The 7,829-nt window shown below is 38.8% G+C and overlaps 1 pseudogene; it reads right to left on the bottom strand.

Annotated features, from left to right (window-relative positions):
* Positions 1-2,673: 2,673 nt before the first annotated feature.
* On the bottom strand, positions 2,674-7,255 carry LOC102857872 (annotated as a pseudogene).
* Between the last annotated feature and the right edge of the window lie 574 nt (positions 7,256-7,829).

Raw genomic sequence — 7,829 nt, forward strand, 5'->3', positions numbered from 1 at the left:
AAGTAAAAGAAAAATTCTTTCATTGTTATGCAATCCCTCTCCTCAAGTCCACTCCATTATGCAGCCTTCACTCTGGACTCCTGACATGACAATAATACCCAATCACATATCCCTTTTAAACAGTTCTCTCCCTCATCTGTTTCAATGCAGTATACATCATTCCTCCCCTCCTTCTCTGTCTTCCCTCAACCCTGATGTCAGTCCCATTTTACAACAGTGGCTCTATGAAATATTTGTCCTTTTGTGACTGAGATATTTCACTCAGTATCACGTCCTCCAGGGTCACCCTTTTAGTAAAATAATTAATGAGTTCCTTGTTTTATAATGCAGCATAGTAATCCATTGTGTGAATATACCAGAATTTCTCTATACATTCGTTTGTTGATGGGCTCTTTGGTTGTTTCCAGCTCTTTGCTATTGTGAACAAAGCCTCACTACGATTTTCAGTTTTGCTCCAAATATATCTCCCATGATATCAGGACCCTCTTTTGACTCTTCCAGAGTATAGTTCACCATGTGGTTTCAGGATCATGGAAATTAAGGTTAAGGTTCGTGAGGGTCATTAGTACTACTATTTCCAAATGTCTTTTATTTTCTTTGCTCCATACAGGAAAAAACCACCTAAATGGATACTCACTATCTTTGTTTTTCCTCTTGAAGTAGCATTTATTCTTTTTTTTTTAAATATCCATTCATTCATTGTTACATATTTTCCTCCCTGTTCACCCTCCTCCTCAGTTTGCTTTTCCTTTGGGAAAAAAGTTCTTTCATTGTTATATAGTCCCCACCCACCCTGGACTACTATGCAACTTTTATTCTGGATTCTTGTCATGCTAATAATAATCATATGTTCCTTTTATACAGTTCTCTCCCTCTTCTGTTTCAATACCATGTACATTATTTATGCTCTCTTTCCTTAGTCTCCCCACCCTGATCCCCACATCAGTCCTGTTCTATAATAGTGGCATTATACAGTATTTGTCTTTTGTGACTGAGATATTTCACTCAGCATAATGTCTTCTATGGTCACCTATTTTATATAATATTTCATTAGTTGTTTGTTTTTCAGTGCTGCATAATATTCCGTTGTGTGAATATACCACAGCTTCTCTAGCCATTTGTTTGTTGATGGGAACTTGGGTTGTTTCCAACTCTTTGCTATTGTGAACAAAGTAGCAATAAACATGTGTGTGCATATATCTGCTTGGGTTGCAGTTTTGGGTTTTTTAGGGTATATTCCCCGTAGTGAAATTGCTGGGTCAAATGGTATTTCTATTTGCAACTTTTTGAGACAGTGCCATACTGCCTTCCAGTCTCTCCACAACCTCACTAATATTTGTTGCTTACTGCTTTGTTAAATTTTGCTATTTTTACTAGGGTGAGATGATATTTCATAGTTGTTTTGATTTGTATCTCTCTTAGAGCTAGGGATTTTGAACGTTTCTTCATGTGTTTGTTTGCCATCTGAATGTCTTCTTCGGTGAAATATCTGTTCATATCATGTGTCCATTTTGCAGTTGGGTTGTTTACCTTTATCTTGTTGTGGTACACACAACCTTTTTCTTCTTTTTTTTTTTTAGTTTCAAGTTAATTGGTATTTTATTTGCTTAAAACCTAGACAGCATTGTCAGTTTTAGAAGAAAGTAATTGTGAGATATAGACTGATTTTATCATTTAAACTATAGAGGGCAGTTATCCTTGGCAAAATTTTACCCAAGAAACAGAACAGATACACAGATACTTTAAAAACATGAAAATTAAAGAATGAGATCTGAAATCAACAAAGATTTCAGTTTTGGCGGCCCCTGCCTTTTTTTTTACATTAAAAAAAAAAGCTTCTTAAAGACTTCAGCAGGATAAAGGATCACTGGTTCTGAGTCTCTAAGACGTGATGAGTAAAAAGAAAACCTATAACCTCAACCAAGTCCAGGCAACTCCACTCCCCACATCCTGCCAAAGATAACAGGAATCCTTTATGGAGCAACTCTGAACACATCTTTTATCTCCTACCTGCTTCATTAGCAGACATTTAAAGTAATTTTTATTATTTTTAAAAGACTTCAATACTCATGTATATAGATAATAAAAGCTCTTATTAGCGACAACTTTTTTTAGAGGGTCATTTTTAAAGAAAGTGCAGGTAGAGAAAGAAGAAATAATTTTTAACTAAAACCCTCCCAAACTTAAGCACTGTCCAACTTGCTGTAATTTAGCAAAAAGCAAAAATTTCAGTGTTCATCTAAAATCTTACTGCTTTACAACTGTGGGATTCTTTCCATTAAAATAAAAAGATGAAGCAGTCAATTCAGTGATTAATTTGACATGGCTTTCAATGGGGACTGAGGAGTGGGAATGCAAAGAGAAGACCAACATACAAAAAGGAAACTTTAAGTTACAACAGTTATCTTAAAAAAAAAAAAGGAGAAAATGTTATTATTTTCAACAAATGGAAAAAAACATTCAAAGCCTGTAAGTCAAGTCATAGCCAAAACCGTGTTCTATCTTAAGAAGGTTCTCTTTTCCCCTTTTTCTTTCTTTTAATTTATCATTTTTATTTTGTGTGTACCGTCAGATCGGATCTGACTGGTACAGGAGGAGATTGCCCCTCCTCCAGCAGAGTATCTGGTGGATTTGAACCGCTCCCTTCTGCAATTGCAGTGCAGCTTCTTGCCACTAGACCACCAGAATTAAGCCGCTAGGCTTAACTTTCTTAACTATCTTTTTGTTTTTCTTTTTTTAACTGCCACAGTCGCATCATCTTCCATTAGGAAATCTTCATCACTGCCAGAATCTTTTTCTTGGAATGTTGCCTCATCTTCCTCTTCTTGTTCTTCCTCACGGCCCACGTCTTCCATGAGCATCTCTCTCTGCTTAGAGGCTCCTTTAGATGCCGCCTGCCGTTGCTGAAGTACATTTTTATGATCTTCTTTTTCATCTGTACTACTATCCTCACTATCCTCTGGTGAGTGAGAATCATCCTTGTTGGTCTTCACATCTTTTTCTTCCGAGTCCTCACTATCTTCTTGTGAATTCTTTCCAGATCGTCTCTTATTTTTAGCTTCTAGGGGAGATGACTGGCTTTTCTTAACTGGTGGACCTGAATCTCTTCCATAATTTTCATCGGCATCATCAGATTCCCGAAACTGTGAATAATCAAAGACCTTCCTGTCTTTGACAGGCCGAGACACGTTCGCTGTCAAAACAGAGTTGCAAAGTCAAAAAGCCGGGACCAGCTCCTGCCCCGCCCCCGCGCGCTAGGCGCCCTCGCGGCCCTGAACTTCAGCTGCTGAAGCCGCTGCATCTGAACTCGGAGCTGCTGGTCTCTCTAAATCCGCCGCTCCTTGTTTCAGGGCCCCTGAGTCAGTGAGCCCCCACCCTCCTCCCCTGTCTCTCCAAAATGGATGAATCAAACCAGCCCAGTACTCACAAACTTTTAAGATCCCAGTTCACTAATCACCAAAGTAGGATGTAGAACACTGATAGGACACTTTTTAAAATGTTAAATGTTTTTTTTAAATTTTATTTTATTAATTTTAATAGACATTTACAGAGGTTTTGGATTTCCATTCATTCATTGCCGCACTTTTCTCCCTGCCCACCCCTCCCCACCAGTTCGCTCCCCTCTCCGAAAAGAAAAAGAAAAAACAAAGAAAAAAAAAAATTCCGTTATTAGTATACAAAACCCTTTGTTGTGTAGAATGTGCCTCAGTCTGGGTTTATCTGCTATTTCCTTGTGATTAAACTCAGGTTATGACATTTTGGCAGGAATACAACAAATATGTTTTATTCATTTTAGTACATCCTATCAGGTGTAGAGTGATATTTACTAAAGGTAAGGTCAACATTCATCATTTACTTTAGATGATATCATTCAAGTCTCCACCAAAACTATTATTTCCTGCAATGTTTAATGAGCATCATCTCAAGGAAAGATAAAGAGCTCTAGGAGTGCACAGTGGTGGAGCCCTTTACAGCAAATTGAAAGATAAGCAGTTTGAACCCACAAGTCACTTTTCAGGAGAAAAATGTGAGTCTGCTTCCAAAAAGATTATAACAACAACAACAACAACGACGACAACAAAGGTCCTAATGTTGGAAACTCCATGGACTAGTTCTACACTGTCCTGTAAAATCCTTTTGATGATGATGATGATGATGATGATGACAGGTGTTCAGCCTATGTATATATCCTATTAGTCCTCAGACCTTGACCTACTAGTTTTAGCATCCACTGATGACTTTTGTCAGTTAATTTGCCAGATGGCGATTCTAATGTCTTGGTTCTAAAGTGGTGGTTTCTTTCTGAAAGTTGATTCTGGAGGATGATCAGTCCTTCAAGAATCTTGGCACCAACTTGAGCCTAAGCTTGGCCATCCTCACTGCTCTGCTCTTAATGGTTTCATCCTTAGAATCTTGATGAAAAACCACATTTCCTTTTGGTCTTTTGCTATGCATTGAATTGCATCTCTCTAAATATGTGTAGGAATCCTATATCTGTGGATGTAATCCTATTAATAAATAGGGTTTTCATTGTCATATTAATAAAGCCATATGAATGTGTCCTAACCCTTCTGAATTATAAGGCACAGAATAAATTTAGAGGCAAAGAAACTTAAAGTGGGGAAGGTAGACTCCATGTGAAGACTGTCAGGGAATTGAGGGAATAGTGGAGCTACAGAAACTGGGAAAGATAAGAATTCTCCCCTAGAACTAACAAATTTAACCAAGCCTTAAATTCTGAGCTCTAGTCTCATTGCTGTTGTGTACGGTGGAGTCAGAACTGACTCACGGCTGATCCTCCCACAGGGTTTTAGAGGCTGTAAATTGCACAAGAGAAAACTGTCCATCTTTCTCCCATGGAGCAGATGGTCGCACACTTTTTTTTTTAATTTTAAATTTATTTTAATGAAAGTTTACAGAAACTTTGGATTTCCATTCATTCATTGTTGCACACTTTTGTGTTGGCAGTATAATTTCTTATCACTAAGCCACCAGAGGTCCCTTAAATTTGAGAGAATAAATTTGGTCACTATGGGTTGTCTACAACTCGACAGCACTTAACAACAATAACAACATAGAGAGAGCTACATTGGCCTAGTGGAGAGAAAGTTATGCTACCAAGCCCAAGGTGGGTGATTTTAATCTGCAGCCCTCAGGCCTGGTTTAAACTGTTTTTTGTCAAACATTCTTCTAAGTGGTATAGCACTGGTCTATGTATTGCTGTATAGAGGTAACTCGTGGTTGCTGTGATGCTAAACACTGTGACACTGATGTGCCAAATGCGATAATGGTTACCCATAGTTGACAGTGTTTAGTGGAGCTTCCCAATTAAAACAAGCTTGGAAGCAGGAGAGACATCCACTTCTGAAATGGCTTGCCTCCAGAAACTCTATGAACAGTGCTCAGGTCTTTCATTCAGAGGGTTGCTATGAGTCGTCTATGACTTGATAGTACTTAACAACAACAACAACAGCATAGTATTTTATATATTGCCTCCAGATCCACATATTACATCTCCATGGAAAATCATGTTTTGGTGGGAGATGGGCTGCATGGAGAAGTACTTCTGCAGAGCCAAGATACTAGGAATTTTCCCATCTCTCTGGTACTTCCCAGATGCCACGAGCCTATACAAAAAAAACCAAATAAAAGAGACAACAATAAGATGTGGAGGAAATATCCAAAACAAACAGCAAAACAAAAAAAAAATGTAGAATTAGTTCTTACTCATATGAGCCTATCAGACAGAGTGGCCATGCCCCATAAGATTTCCAAAGTGGTAATCTTTATGGATGTGCTATTCCAGTTGCTTTTGGATAATCTTCAGCAGAATCTTGCTTGCATGTGAAAGAAATGATACTGTTTGATAGTTTCCTCACTCTGTCAGATCACCTTTCTTTGGAATGGGAACAAATACAGATCTCTTCCAGTCAGTTGACCAGGTTGTTGTTTTCCAGATTTCTTGGCACAGCTTGGTGAGGGCATCCAGTGCAGCATCTGTTGAAATATGTCAGTCAGTATGCCATTAATTCCTGGGGCTTTGGTTTTTGCTAATTCTTTCAGAGCAGCTTGAACTTCTTCCTTCATCACCACAGGCTCTTACTCATATGTTGTTTCATGAAATTCTTCTGTGTCTGCCAATTCCTTTTGGTATTGGACTACAGCCTTCTGTATGGATTGAAGTTCAACATCAAGAAAACAAAGATTCTCACCACTGAGCCAATTGGCAGCATCATGATAAATAGTGAAGAGATAGTTAACAGCTTCAGTTTGCTTGACTCTCTAATCAACACTCTTGGTAACAGCACCCAGGAAATTAAAAGATGAATTGCACTAGGAAAGTCTGCTGTCAGAGAGCTCTCCAAAGTACTGAAGAGCAACAATGTCAGTCTGGAGGCTAAGGTGTGCCTGATACAGGCTAAGATGCACCTGATACAGGCCTGGTATTTGCAATTACTTGTTATGCATCAGAAAGCTGGAAAATGACTAGGGATATTAGAAAAAGAATTGATGCTTTTGAACTGTGGTGTTTGAGAAAAGCATTGAATATACCATGGACTGTTAGGAGAACAAGTTCTTCCTGGAGAGAGTGAAGTTGCTCCTTGGAGGCAAAGATTCTGAAGCTTTTTCTAAGTACTTTGGACATGTTGCAAGGTGGGATAAGTCCTTGGAGAAGGATGTCATGTGTGGGAGGGTGGAGGGACAGCACAGGAGAGGAAGACCCTCTATGAGATGGATTGATTCGGGCACTGGGATAATGGGGATAGGTGTGTCAGAGACAATAAGATTGGCACAGGATGGAGCAGGGTTTAGAGCTGTTGTATATAGAGTCGCTATGAGTCACAGGAAACTTGATAGCACATAACAACAACAACAACAATCTTTATGGACACATGCTACCCCAGCTTCCTTGTGTAGAACCACTTGTATAATTTAAGTAGGGAATCATTTAACCACTGTGCCCCAGGGTTCTTTGTCAGAAGCCTCACCATGGTCAATTAGTACATGATCTTTAGTCATAAAAGTCTAGTATAGCAAAAAATTTGGTTTGGCCTAAAATTTGACAAGGAAGGGATTTATTATCCTAGACCTGGCTTTAAGCAGTTTTAGACTGCAGGGAGAAAAAGTTTTCTCTAACAGGATTATGTAACTGCTCTGATTTTTTCTTACCTCTTTTCGTCCGAGAAAGCTGCGTTGAAATGTTGATCTCTTTGGGGACTACACTTTCTCTAAGGTTCCTCAGAACAACCAACATGCTGTACTATCTTCTCATTTCACTAACAGCTTTTCCCTGTCTTCTGATTAGGCTTTGTCATTGCTGACTTCTCAGGACTGAGTTAACCCATACCCACAAATTCTACAATTCCTCAAAGGTCTGTGATTTGTAACTCACCTCTTCGTATCAACTTATTTTCCAGTTGTACAAAGAATAAGCTCATTGATCTTAGTTCAAGCAAGTGGTCACCAGTGGGTATTTATTTTATGATTGGTAACTTCTTGGCAATCCAAAATGCAGAAAACAAGGAATAGCTAGAACTCACAGAAGTTATACATCCTACTCCTTTTTGGAACAGATGTTGCATTTTTCTTTCTTTGCCACCCCATGCTTGTCAAAAACACATTTTAAAAATTTTATATTGGTTTGCACATAAGGGAGCTATAGTGGCTCAGTGTTAAAGAGTTGCACTGCTAACCCAAATCCAAGCAGTTTGAATCCACCAGCTGCTCTGTGATAGAAAACTGGGTGATCTTCTCCTGTGTGATTTACAGCCTCTGGAAACTTGCTGGAGGGTCCTCTATGAGTCAAATCTGACTCAACAGTACATAAG

This window comes from Elephantulus edwardii, unplaced genomic scaffold (genome assembly GCF_000299155.1).
Source record: "Elephantulus edwardii isolate Elephantulus edwardi_28Jun2011 unplaced genomic scaffold, EleEdw1.0 scaffold00176, whole genome shotgun sequence".
Classification (NCBI taxonomy): domain Eukaryota; kingdom Metazoa; phylum Chordata; class Mammalia; order Macroscelidea; family Macroscelididae; genus Elephantulus; species Elephantulus edwardii.